The following is a 14063-nucleotide window of genomic DNA, read 5'->3' as shown; positions in this document are numbered from 1 at the left end:
GAATTGCTCAACTCTCTCCATGGATGAGCATTTCATGTTTTTGTGCAATTTGAAACATAACTTCGTCTATTGGCATGTTTACCTTACGAAACGTTGCACAAAAGCAAAACAAGCATGTTAGACTTCTAAGAACACTAAATAGAGTACAACGGTCCACTTTGATGCATTGCAATTGCTCAACTCTCTCCATAGATGAGCTCTTGATGTTTTTGTGCAATTTGAAACATAACTAGGTGTATTGGCATCTTTACCTTACGAAACGTTGTACGAAAGCAAAACTCGCATGTTAGACTTCTAGGAATACTAAATAGAGTACAATGGTCCACTTTGATGCTTTGGAATTGCTCAACTCTCTCCATAGACGACCTTTTGACGTTTTTATGCAATTGCAAACATAACTTGGTCTATTGGCATTTTTACCTTATGAAACGTTGCACGAAAGCAAAACTAGCATGCTAGACTTCTAAGAACACTAAATAGAGTACAATGGTACACTTTGATGCCTTGGAATTGCTCAACTCTCTGCATAGAGGAGCTTTAGATATTTTTGTGCAATTTGAAACATAACTAGGTGTATTGGCATCTTTACCTTATGAAACGTTGCAAGAAAGCTAAACTAGCATATGTTAGGCTCGTGAGAACACTAAATAGAGTACAACGGTCCACTTTGATGCTTTGGAATTGCTCAATTATCTCCTTAGATGAGCTTTTAACGTTTTTGTGCAATTTGAATCATAACTTAGTCTATTGGCATCTTTGGCTTACGAACATTGCACGAAAGCTAAACTACCATGTTAGAGTTCTAATACCACTAAATACAGCGGTCCACTTTGATTCTTTGGCTTTGCTTAATTCTCTCAATAGACAAGCTTTTTACGTTGTTGTGCGATTTGAAACAAAACTTGCTCTATTGGCATCTTTACCTTACGAAACGTTGCACGAAAGCTAAACTAGCAAGTTAGACTTCTAAGAACACTAAATACAGAGGTCCACTTTGATGCTTTGGCTTTGCTTAATTCTCTCAATAGACAAGCTTTTTACATTGTTGTGCGATTTGAAACAAAACTTGGTCTATTGGCATCTTTACCTTACGAAACGTTGGACGAAAGCTAAACTAGTATGTTAGACTTCTAAGAACACTAAATAGACTAAAATGGTACACTTTGATGCCTTGGAATTGCTCAACTCTCTGCGTAGAGGAGCTTTTGATTGTTTTGTGCAATTTGAAACATAACTAGGTGTATTGGCATCTTTAGCTTACAAAACGTTGCACAAAAGCTAAACTAGCATGCTAGGCTTGTAAGAACACTAAAAAGAGTACAACGGTCCACTTTGATGCTTTGGAATTGCTCAATTCTCTCCATAGATGAGCTTTTAACGTTTTTGTGTAATTTGAATGATAACTTGGTCTATTGGCATCTTTAGCTTATGAACGTTGCACGAAAGCTAAACTAGCTTGCTAGACTTCTAATAACACTAAATAGAGTACAACGGTCCACTTTGATTCTTTGGAATTGCTCAACTCTCTCCATGGATGAGCATTTCATGTTTTTGTGCAATTTGAAACATAACTTCGTCTATTGGCATGTTTACCTTACGAAACGTTGCACAAAAGCAAAACAAGCATGTTACACTTCTAAGAACACTAAATAGAGTACAACGGTCCACTTCGATGCATTGCAATTGCTCAACTCTCTCCATAGATGAGCTCTTGATGTTTTTGTGCAATTTTAAACATAACTAGGTGCATTGTCATCTTTACCTTACGAAACGTTGTACGAAAGCAAAACTCGCATGTTAGACTTCTAGGAATACTAAATAGAGTACAATGGTCCACTTTGATGCTTTGGAATTGCTCAACTCTCTCCATAGATGACCTTTTGACGTTTTTATGCAATTGCAAACATAACTTGGTCTATTGGCATCTTTACCTTACGAAACGTTGCACGAAAGCAAACTAGCATGCTAGACTTCTAAGAACACTAAATAGAGTACAATGGTACACTTTGATGCCTTGGAATTGCTCAACTCTCTGCATAGAGGAGCTTTATATATTTTTGTGCAATTTGAAACATAACTAGGTGTATTGGCATCTTTACCTTATGAAACGGTGCAAGAAAGCTAAGCTAGCATATGCTAGGCTCGTGAGAACACTAAATAGAGTACAACGGTCCACTTTGATGCTTTGGAATTGCTCAAGTATCTCCTTAGATGAGCTTTTAACGTTTTTGTGCAATTTGAATCATAACTTAGTCAATTGGCATCTTTGGCTTACGAACATTGCACGAAAGGTAAACTACCAAGTTAGACTTCTAAGAACACTAAAGACAGTGGTCCACTTTGATGCTTTGGCTTTGCTTAATTCTCTCAATAGACAGTTTTTTACGTTGTTGTGCGATTTGAAACAAAACTTGGTCTATTGGCATCTTTACCTTATGAAACGTTGGACGAAAGCTAAACTAGTATGTTAGACTTCTAAGAAAACTAAATAGAGTACAACGGTCGACTTTGGTGCTTTGGAATTAGTCAATTCCCTCTATAGACGAGCTTTTGTCGTTTTTGTGCAATTTGAATCATAACTTGGTCTATTCGTATCTTTAGGTTACGAAATGTTGCACAAAGGCTAAACTAGCATGCTAGACTTCTAATAACACTAAATAAAGTACAACGGTCCACTTTGATGCTTCGGAATTGCTCAACTCTCTCCATAGAATAGCTTTTCACTTTTTTGTGCAATTTGAAACATAACTTCATCTATTGGCATCTTTACCTTAGAAACGTTGCACAAAATCAAAACAAGCATGTTAGATTTCTAAGAACACTAAATAGAGTACAAAGGTCCACTTTGATGCATTGCAACTGCTCAACTCTCTCCATAGATGAGCTCTTGATGTTTTTGTGCAATTTGAAACATAGCTAGGTGTATTGGCATCTTTACCTTACAAAACGTCGCACGAAAGTAAAACTCGCATGTTAGACTTCTAGGAATACTAAATAGAGTACAATGGTCCACTTTGATGCTTTGGAATTGCTCAACTCTCTCCATAGATGAGCTTTTGACGTTTTTATGTAATTGCAAACATAACTTGGTCTATTGGCATCTTTATCTTACGAAATGTTGCACGAAAGCTAAACTAGCAAGTTAGACTTCTAAGAACACTAAAGACAGTGGTCCACTTTGATGCTTTGGCTTTGCTTAATTCTCTCAATAGATAAGTTTTTTACGTTGTTGTGCGATTTGAAACAAAACTTGGTCTATTGGCATCTTTACCTTATGAAACATTGGACGAAAGCTAAACTAGTATGTTAGACTTCTAAGAAAACTAATAGAGTACAACGGTCCACTTTGATGCTTTGGAATTGCTCAACTCTCTCCATAGACGAGCTTTTGACGTTTTTGTGCAATTTCAAACATCACTTGGTCTATTGGCATCTTTACCTTACAAAAACGTTGCACGAAAACGAAACGCGCATGATAGACTTCTAGGAATACTGAATAGAGTACAATGGTCCACTTTGATGCTTTGAAATTGCTCAACTCTCTCCATAGACGAGCATTTGACGATTTTATGCAATTTGAAATGTAACTTGGTCTATTGGTATCTTCACCTTACGAAACGTCGCACGAAAGCTAAACTAGCATGCTAGGCTTCCAAGAACACTAAATAGAGTGCAATGGTACACTTTGATGCCTTGGAATTGCTCAACTCTCTGCATAAAGGAGCTTTAGATATTTTTGTGCAATTTGCAACATAACTAGGTATATTGGCATCTTTACCTTACGGAACGTTGGACGAAAGCAAAACTCGCATGTTAGACTTCTAGGAATACTAAATGGAGTACAATGGTCCACTTTGATGCTTTGGAATTGCTCAACTCTCTCCATAGACGAGCTTTTGACGTTTTTATGCAATTGCAAACATCACTTGGTCTATTGGCATCTTTACCTTACGAAACGTTGGTCGAAAGATAAATTGGCATGTTAAACTTCTAAGAACACTAAATAGAGTACAAAGGTCCACTTTCGTGCTTTGGAATTAGTCAATTCCCTCTATAGACGAGCTTTTGTCGTTTTTGTGCAATTTGAATCATAACTTGGTCTATTCGTATCTTTAGGTTACGAAATGTTGCACAAAAGCTAAACTAGCATGCTAGACTTCTAATAACACTAAATAGAGTACAACGGTCCACTTTGATGCTTCGGAATTGCTCAACTCTCTCCATAGAATAGCTTTTCACTTTTTTGTGCAATTGGAAACATAACTTCATCTATTGGCATCTTTACCTTACGAAACGTTGCACGAAAGCAAAACTAGCATGCTAGACTTCTAAGAACACTAAATAGAGTACAAAGGTTCACTTTGATGCTTTGGAATTGGGTAATTCCCCCTATAGAAGAGCTTTTGACATTTTTGTACAGTTTGAACCATAACTTCGTCTATTGGTAACTTTAGCTTACGAAATATTGCACAAAAGCTAAACTAGCATGCTAGACTTCTAATAACACTAGATAGAGTACAATGATCCACTTTGATGCTTTGCAATTGCTCAACTCTCTCCATAGATGAGCTCTTGATGTTTTTGTGCAATTTGAAACATAACTAGGTGTATTGGCATCTTTACCTTACGAAACGTTGCACGAAAGCAAAACTCGCATGTTAGACTTCTAGGAATACTAAATAGAGTGAAATGGTCCACTTTGATGATTTGGAATTTGTCAACTCTCTCGATAGGCGAGCCTTCGATGCTTTTATGCAATTGCAAACATAACTTGGTCTATTGGCATCTTTACCTTACGAAGAGTTCGACGAAAGCTAAACTAGCATGTTAGACTTCTAAGAACACTAAATAGAGTACAAAGGTTCACTTTGATGCTTTGGAATTGGTCAATTCCCCCTATAGACGAGCTTTTGACATTTTTGTACAGTTTGAAGCATAACTTCGTCTATTGGTAACTTTAGCTTACGAAATATTGCACAAAAGCTAAACTAGCATGCTAGACTTCTAATAACACTAAATAGAGTACAACGATCCACTTTGATGCTTTGGAATTGCAAATCTCTCCATAGAAGACCATTTCACGTTTTTATGCAATTTGAAACATAACTCGGTGTATTGGCATCTTTACCTTACGAAACGTTGCACGAAAGCTAAACTAGCATGCTAGACTTCTAAGAACACTAAATAGAGTACAACAGTGCCCTTTGATGCTTTGGAATTACTCAACTCTCTCCATAGACGAACTTTTGATGTTTTTGTGCAATTTCAAACATAACTTGGTCTATTGACATCTTTACCTTACGAAACGTAGCACGAAAGCTAAACTAGCATGTTAGACTTCTAATAACACTAAATAGAGTACAATGGTCCACTTTGATGCTTTGGACTTGCTCAACTCTCTCCATAGATGACCTTTTGACGTTTTTATGCAATTACAAACATAACTTGGTCTATTGGCATCTTTACCTTACGAAACGTTGCACGAAAGCTAAACTAGCAAGTTAGACTTCTATGAACACTAAAGACAGTGGTCCACTTTGATGCTTTGGCTTTGCTTAATTCTCTCAATAGACAAGTTTTTTACGTTGTTGTGCGATTTGAAACAAAACTTGGTCTATTGGCATCTTTACCTTATGAAACGTTGGACGAAAGCTAAACTAGTATGTTAAACTTCTAAGAAAACTAAATAGAGTACAACGGTCCACTTTGGTGCTTTGGAATTAGTCAATTCCCTCTATAGACGAGCTTTTGTCGTTTTTGTGCAATTTGAATCATAACTTGGTCTATTCGTATCTTTAGGTTACGAAATGTTGCACAAAAGCTAAACTAGCATGCTAGACTTCTAATAACACTAAATAGAGTACAACGGTCCACTTTGATGCTTCGGAATTGCTCAACTCTCTCCATAGAATAGCTTTTCCCTTTTTTGTGCAATTTGAAACATAACTTCATCTATTGGCATCTTTACCTTAGAAACGTTGCACAAAATCAAAACAAGCATGTTAGATTTCTAAGAACACTAAATAGAGTACAAAGGTCCACTTTGATGCATTGCAACTGCTCAACTCTCTCCATAGATGAGCTCTTGATGTTTTTGTGCAATTTGAAACATAGCTAGCTGTATTGGCATCTTTACCTTACAAAACGTCGCACGAAATTAAAACTCGCATGTTAGACTTCTAGGAATACTAAATAGAGTACAATGGTCCACTTTGATGCTTTGGAATTGCTCAACTCTCTCCATAGATGAGCTTTTGACGTTTTTATGTAATTGCAAACATAACTTGGTCTATTGGCATCTTTACCTTACGAAACGTTGCACGAAAGCTAAACTAGCAAGTTAGACTTCTAAGAACACTAAAGACAGTGGTCCACTTTGATGCTTTGGCTTTGCTTAATTCTCTCAATAGACAAGTTTTTTACGTTGTTGTGCGATTTGAAACAAAACTTGGTCTATTGGTATCTTTACCTTATGAAACGTTGGACGAAAGCTAAACTAGTATGTTAGACTTCTAAGAAAACTAAATAGAGTACAACGGTCCACTTTGATGCTTTGGAATTGCTCAACTCTCTCCATAGACGAGCTTTTGACGTTTTTGTGCAATTTCAAACATCACTTGGTCTATTGGCATCTTTACCTTACAAATCGTTGCACGAAAACGAAACGCGCATGATAGACTTCTAGGAATACTGAATAGAGTACAATGGTCCACTTTGATGCTTTGAAATTGCTCAACTCTCTCCATAGATGAACATTTGATGATTTTATGCAATTTGAAATGTAACTTGGTCTATTGGTATCTTCACCTTACGAAACGTAGCACGAAAGCTAAACTAGCATGCTAGACTTCCAAGAACACTAAATAGAGTGCAATGGTACACTTTGATGCCTTGGAATTGCTCAACTCTCTGCATAAAGGAGCTTTAGATATTTTTGTGCAATTTGCAACATAACTAGGTGTATTGGCATCTTTACCTTACGGAACGTTGGACGAAAGCAAAACTCGCATGTTAGACTTCTAGGAATACTAAATGGAGTACAATGGTCCACTTTGATGCTTTGGAATTGCTCAACTCTCTCCATAGACGAGCTTTTGACGTTTTTATGCAATTGCAAACATCACTTGGTCTATTGGCATCTTTACCTTACGAAACGTTGGTCGAAAGATAAATTGGCATGTTAGACTTCTAAGAACACTAAATGGAGTACAAAGGTCCACTTTGGTGCTTTGGAATTAGTCAATTCCCTCTATAGACGAGCTTTTGTCGTTTTTGTGCAATTTGAATCATAACTTGGTCTATTCGTATCTTTAGGTTACGAAATGTTGCACAAAAGCTAAACTAGCATGCTAGACTTCTAATAACACTAAATAGAGTACAATGGTCCACTTTGATGCTTCGGAATTGCTCAACTCTCTCCATAGAATAGCTTTTCACTTTTTTGTGCAATTTGAAACATAACTTCATCTATTGGCATCTTTACCTTACGAAAGGTTGCACGAAAGCAAAACTAGCATGCTAGACTTCTAAGAACACTAAATAGAGTACAAAGGTTCACTTTGATGCTTTGGAATTGGGTAATTCCCCCCATAGACGAGCTTTTGACATTTTTGTACAGTTTGAAGCATAACTTCGTCTATTGGTAACTTTAGCTTACGAAATGTTGCACAAAAGCTAAACTAGCATGCTAGACTTCTAATAACACTAGATATAGTACAACGATCCACTTTGATGCTTTGCAATTGCTCAACTCTCTCCATAGATGAGCTCTTGATGTTTTTGTGCAATTTGAAACATAACTAGGTGTATTGGCATCTTTACCTTACGAAACGTTGCACGAAAGCAAAACTCGCATGTTAGACTTCTAGGAATACTAAATAGAGTACAACGGTCCACTTTGATGCTTCGGAATTGCTCAACTCTCTCCATAGAATAGCCTTTCACTTTTTTGTGCAATTTGAAACATAACTTCATCTATTGGCATCTTTACCTTACGAAACGTTGCACGAAAGCAAAACTAGCATGCTAGACTTCTAAGAACACTAAATAGAGTACAAAGGTTCACTTTGATGCTTTGGAATTGGGTAATTCCCCCTATAGACGAGCTTTTGACATTTTTGTACAGTTTGAAGCATAACTTCGTCTATTGGTAACTTTAGCTTACGAAATGTTGCACAAAAGCTAAACTAGCATGCTAGACTTCTAATAACACTAGATAGAGTACAACGATCCACTTTGATGCTTTGCAATTGCTCAACTCTCTCCATAGATGAGCTCTTGATGTTTTTGTGCAATTTGAAACATAACTAGGTGTATTGGCATCTTTACCTTATGAAACGTTGCACGAAAGCAAAACTCGCATGTTAGACTTCTAGGAATACTAAATAGAGTGCAATGGTCCACTTTGATGCTTTGGAATTTGTCAACTCTCTCCATAGACGAGCCTTCGATGTTTTTATGCAATTGCAAACATAACTTGGTCTATTGGCATCTTTACCTTACGAAGCGTTCGACGAAAGCTAAACTAGCATGTTAGACTTCTAAGAACACTAAATAGAGTACAAAGGTTCACTTTGATGCTTTCGAATTGGTCAATTCCCCCAATAGACGAGCTTTTGACATTTTTGTACAGTTTGAAGCATAACTTCGTCTATTGGTAACTTTAGCTTACGAAATATTGCACAAAAGCTAAACTAGCATGCTAGACTTCTAATAACACTAAATAGAGTACAACGATCCACTTTGATGCTTTGGAATTGATCAAATCTCTCCATAGAAGACCATTTCACGTTTTTATGCAATTTGAAACATAACTCGGTGTATTGGCATCTTTACCTTACGAAACGTTGCACGAAAGCTAAACTAGCATGCTAGACTTCTAAGAACACTAAATAGAGTACAACAGTGCCCTTTGATGCTTTGGAATTACTCAACTCTCTCCATAGACAAACTTTTGATGTTTTTGTGCAATTTCAAACATAACTTGGTCTATTGACATCTTTACCTTACGAAACGTAGCACGAAAGCTAAACTAGCATGTTAGACTTCTAATAACACTAAATAGAGTACAATGGTCCACTTTGATGCTTTGGACTTGCTCAACTCTCTCCATAGATGACCTTTTGACGTTTTTATGCAATTACAAACATAACTTGGTCTATTGGCATCTTTACCTTACGAAACGTTGCACGAAAGCTAAACTAGCAAGTTAGACTTCTAAGAACACTAAAGACAGTGGTCCACTTTGATGCTTTGGCTTTGCTTAATTCTCTCAATAGACAAGTTTTTTACGTTGTTGTGCGATTTGAAACAAAACTTGGTCTATTGGCATCTTTACCTTATGAAATGTTGGACGAAAGCTAAACTAGTATGTTAGACTTCTAAGAAAACTAAATAGAGTACAACGGTCCACTTTGGTGCTTTGGAATTAGTCAATTCCCTCTATAGACGAGCTTTTGTCGTTTTTGTGCAATTTGAATCATAACTTGGTCTATTCGTATCTTTAGGTTACGAAATGTTGCACAAAAGCTAAACTAGCATGCTAGACTTCTAATAACACTAACTAGAGTACAACGGTCCACTTTGATGCTTCGGAATTGCTCAACTCTCTCCATAGAATAGCTTTTCCCTTTTTTGTGCAATTTGAAACATAACTTCATCTATTGGCATCTTTACCTTAGAAACGTTGCACAAAATCAAAACAAGCATGTTAGATTTCTAAGAACACTAAATAGAGTACAAAGGTCCACTTTGATGCATTGCAACTGCTCAACTCTCTCCATAGATGAGCTCTTGATGTTTTTGTGCAATTTGAAACATAGCTAGCTGTATTGGCATCTTTACCTTACATAACGTCGCACGAAAGTAAAACTCGCATGTTAGACTTCTAGGAATACTAAATAGAGTACAATGGTCCACTTTGATGCTTTGGAATTGCTCAACTCTCTCCATAGATGAGCTTTTGACGTTTTTATGTAATTGCAAACATAACTTGGTCTATTGGCATCTTTACCTTACGAAACGTTGCACGAAAGCTAAACTAGCAAGTTAGACTTCTAAGAACACTAAAGACAGTGGTCCACTTTGATGCTTTGGCTTTGCTTAATTCTCTCAATAGACAAGTTTTTTACGTTGTTGTGCGATTTGAAACAAAACTTGGTCTATTGGCATCTTTACCTTATGAAACGTTGGACGAAAGCTAAACTAGTATGTTAGACTTCTAAGAAAACTAAATAGAGTACAACGGTCCACTTTGATGCTTTGGAATTGCTCAACTCTCTCCATAGACGAGCTTTTGACGTTTTTGTGCAATTTCAAACATCACTTGGTCTATTGGCATCTTTACCTTACAAAACGTTGCACGAAAACGAAACGCGCATGATAGACTTCTAGGAATACTGAATAGAGTACAATGGTCCACTTTGATGCTTTGAAATTGCTCAACTCTCTCCATAGACGAGCATTTGACGATTTTATGCAATTTGAAATGTAACTTGGTCTATTGGTATCTTCACCTTACGAAACGTAGCACGAAAGCTAAACTAGCATGCTAGACTTCCAAGAACACTAAATAGAGTGCAATGGTACACTTTGATGCCTTGGAATTGCTCAACTCTCTGCATAAAGGAGCTTTAGATATTTTTGTGCAATTTGCAACATAACTAGGTGTATTGGCATCTTTACCTTACGGAACGTTGGACGAAAGCAAAACTCGCATGTTAGACTTCTAGGAATACTAAATGGAGTACAATGGTCCACTTTGATGCTTTGGAATTGCTCAACTCTCTCCATAGACGAGCTTTTGACGTTTTTATGCAATTGCAAACATCACTTGGTCTATTGGCATCTTTACCTTACGAAACGTTGGTCGAAAGATAAATTGGCATGTTAGACTTCTAAGAACACTAAATGGAGTACAAAGGTCCACTTTGGTGCTTTGGAATTAGTCAATTCCCTCTATAGACGAGCTTTTGTCGTTTTTGTGCAATTTGAATCATAACTTGGTCTATTCGTATCTTTCGGTTACGAAATGTTGCACAAAAGCTAAACTAGCATGCTAGACTTCTAATAACACTAAATAGAGTACAACGGTCCACTTTGATGCTTCGGAATTGCTTAACTCTCTCCATAGAATAGCTTTTCACTTTTTTGTGCAATTTGAAACATAACGTCATCTATTGGCATCTTTACCTTACGAAACGTTGCACGAAAGCAAAACTAGCATGCTAGACTTCTAAGAACACTAAATAGAGTACAAAGGTTCACTTTGATGCTTTGGAATTGGGTAATTCCCCCTATAGACGAGCTTTTGACATTTTTGTACAGTTTGAAGCATAACTTCGTCTATTGGTAACTTTAGCTTACGAAATGTTGCACAAAAGCTAAACTAGCATGCTAGACTTCTAATAACACTAGATAGAGTACAACGATCCACTTTGATGCTTTGCAATTGCTCAACTCTCTCCATAGATGAGCTCTTGATGTTTTTGTGCAATTTGAAACATAACTAGGTGTATTGGCATCTTTACCTTACGAAACGTTGCACGAAAGCAAAACTCGCATGTTAGACTTCTAGGAATACTAAATAGAGTACAACGGTCCACTTTGATGCTTCGGAATTGCTCAACTCTCTCCATAGAATAGCTTTTCACTTTTTTGTGCAATTTGAAACATAACTTCGTCTATTGGCATCTTTACCTTAGAAACGTTGCACAAAATCAAAACAAGCATGTTAGATTTCTAAGAACACTAAATAGAGTACAAAGGTCCACTTCGATGCATTGCAACTGCTCAACTCTCTCCATAGATGAGCTCTTGATGTTTTTGTGCAATTTGAAACATAGCTAGGTGTATTGGCATCTTTACCTTACAAAACGTCGCACGAGAGTAAAACTCGCATGTTAGACTTCTAGGAATACTAAATAGAGTACAATGGTCCACTTTGATGCTTTGGAATTGCTCAACTCTCTCCATAGATGAGCTTTTGACGTTTTTATGTAATTCCAAACATAACTTGGTCTATTGGCATCTTTACCTTGCGAAACGTTGGACGAAAGCTAAACTAGCATGCTAGACTTCTAATAACACTAAATAGAGTACAAATATCCACTTTAATGCTTTGGAATTTCTCAAATCTCTTCATAGAAGAGCATTTCATGTTTTTGTGCAACTTGAAACATAACTAGGTGTATTGGCATCTTTACCTTACGAAACGTTGCACGAAAGCTAAACTAGCATGCTAGACTTCTAAGAACACTAAATAGAGTACAACGGTGCCCTTTGATGCTTTGGAATTACTCAACTCTCTCCATAGACGAACTTTTGATGTTTTTGTGCAATTTCAAACATAACTTGGTCTATTGACATCTTTACCTTACGAAACGTAGCACGAAAGCTAAACTAGCATGTTAGACTTCTAATAACACTAAATAGAGTACAATGGTCCACTTTGATGCTTTGGACTTGCTCAACTCTCTCCATAGATGACCTTTTGACATTTTTATGCAATTACAAACATAACTTGGTCTATTGGCATCTTTACCTTACGAAACGTTGCACGAAAGCTAAACTAGCAAGTTAGACTTGTAAGAACACTACATAGAGTACAACAATCCACTTTGATGCTTTGGTATTGCTTAATTCTCTCAATAGACGAGCTTTTGACTTTGTTGTGCAATTTGAAACAAAACTTGGTCTATTGGCATCTTTACCTTACGAAACATTGGACGAAAGCTAAACTAGCATGTTAGACTTCTAAGAACACTAAATAGAATACAACGGTCCACTTTGATGTTTTGGGATTACTTAATTCTCTCAATAGACGAGCTTTTGACGTTTCTGTTGAATTTGAAACAAAACTCGGTCTATTTGCATCTTTACCTTACGAAACGTTGGACGAAAGCTAAACTAGCATGTTAGACTTCTAAGAAAACTAAATAGAGTACAATGGTCCACTTTGATGCTTTGGAATTGCTCAAGTCTATCCATAGATGAGCTTTTGACGTATCTGTGCAATTTCAAACATCACTTGGTCTATTGGCATCTTTACCTTACAAAACGTTGCACGAAAGCAAAACTCGCATGATAGACTTCTAGGAATACTTAATAGAGTACAATGGTCCACTTTGATGCTTTGGAATTGCTCAACTCTCTCCATAGACGAGCATTTGACGATTTTTGCAATTTGAATCATAACTTGATGTATTGGCATCCTTACCTTACGAAACATTGCGCGAAAGCTAAACTAGCATGGTAGACTTCTAAGAACACTAAATAGACTACAATGGTACACTTTGATGCCTTGGAATTGCTCAACTCTCTGCATAGAGGAGCTTTTGATATTTTTGTGCAATTTGAAACATAACTAGGTGTATTTGCATCTTTAGCTTACGAAACGTTGCATGAAATCTAGACTAGCATGCTAGGCTTGTAAGAACACTAAATAGAGTACAACGGTCCACTTTGATGCTTTGGAATTGCTCAATTCTCTCCATAGATGAGCTTTTAACGTTTTTGTGCAATTTGAATCATAACTTGGTCTATTGGCATCTTTAGCTTACGAACGTTGCACGAAAGCTAAACTAGCATGTTAGACTTCTAATAATACTAAATAGAGTACAATGGTCCACTTTGATGCTTTGGAATAGCTCAACTCTCTCCAAGGATGAGCTTTTCACATTTTTGTGCAATTTCAAACATAACTTCGTCTATTGACATCTTTACCTTACGAAACGTTGCACAAAAGCAAAACAAGCATGTTAGACTTCTAAGAACACTAAATAGAGTACAACGGTCCACTTTGATGCATTGCAATTCCTCAACTCCCTCCATAGATGAGCTCTTGATGTTTTTGTGCAATTTGAAACATACCTAGGTGTATTGGCATCTTTACCTTACGAAACGTTGTACGAAAGCAAAACTCGCATGTTAGACTTCTAGGAATACTAAATATAGTACAATGGTCCACTTTGATGCTTTGGAATTGCTCAACTCTCTCCATAGACGACCTTTTGACGTTTTTATGCAATCGCAAACATAACTTGGTCTATTGGCATCTTTACCTT

Source organism: Tripterygium wilfordii, chromosome 16 (assembly GCF_013401445.1).
Source record: "Tripterygium wilfordii isolate XIE 37 chromosome 16, ASM1340144v1, whole genome shotgun sequence".
Classification (NCBI taxonomy): Eukaryota; Viridiplantae; Streptophyta; class Magnoliopsida; order Celastrales; family Celastraceae; genus Tripterygium; species Tripterygium wilfordii.
Note: the sequence above shows the minus strand (reverse complement) of the source record.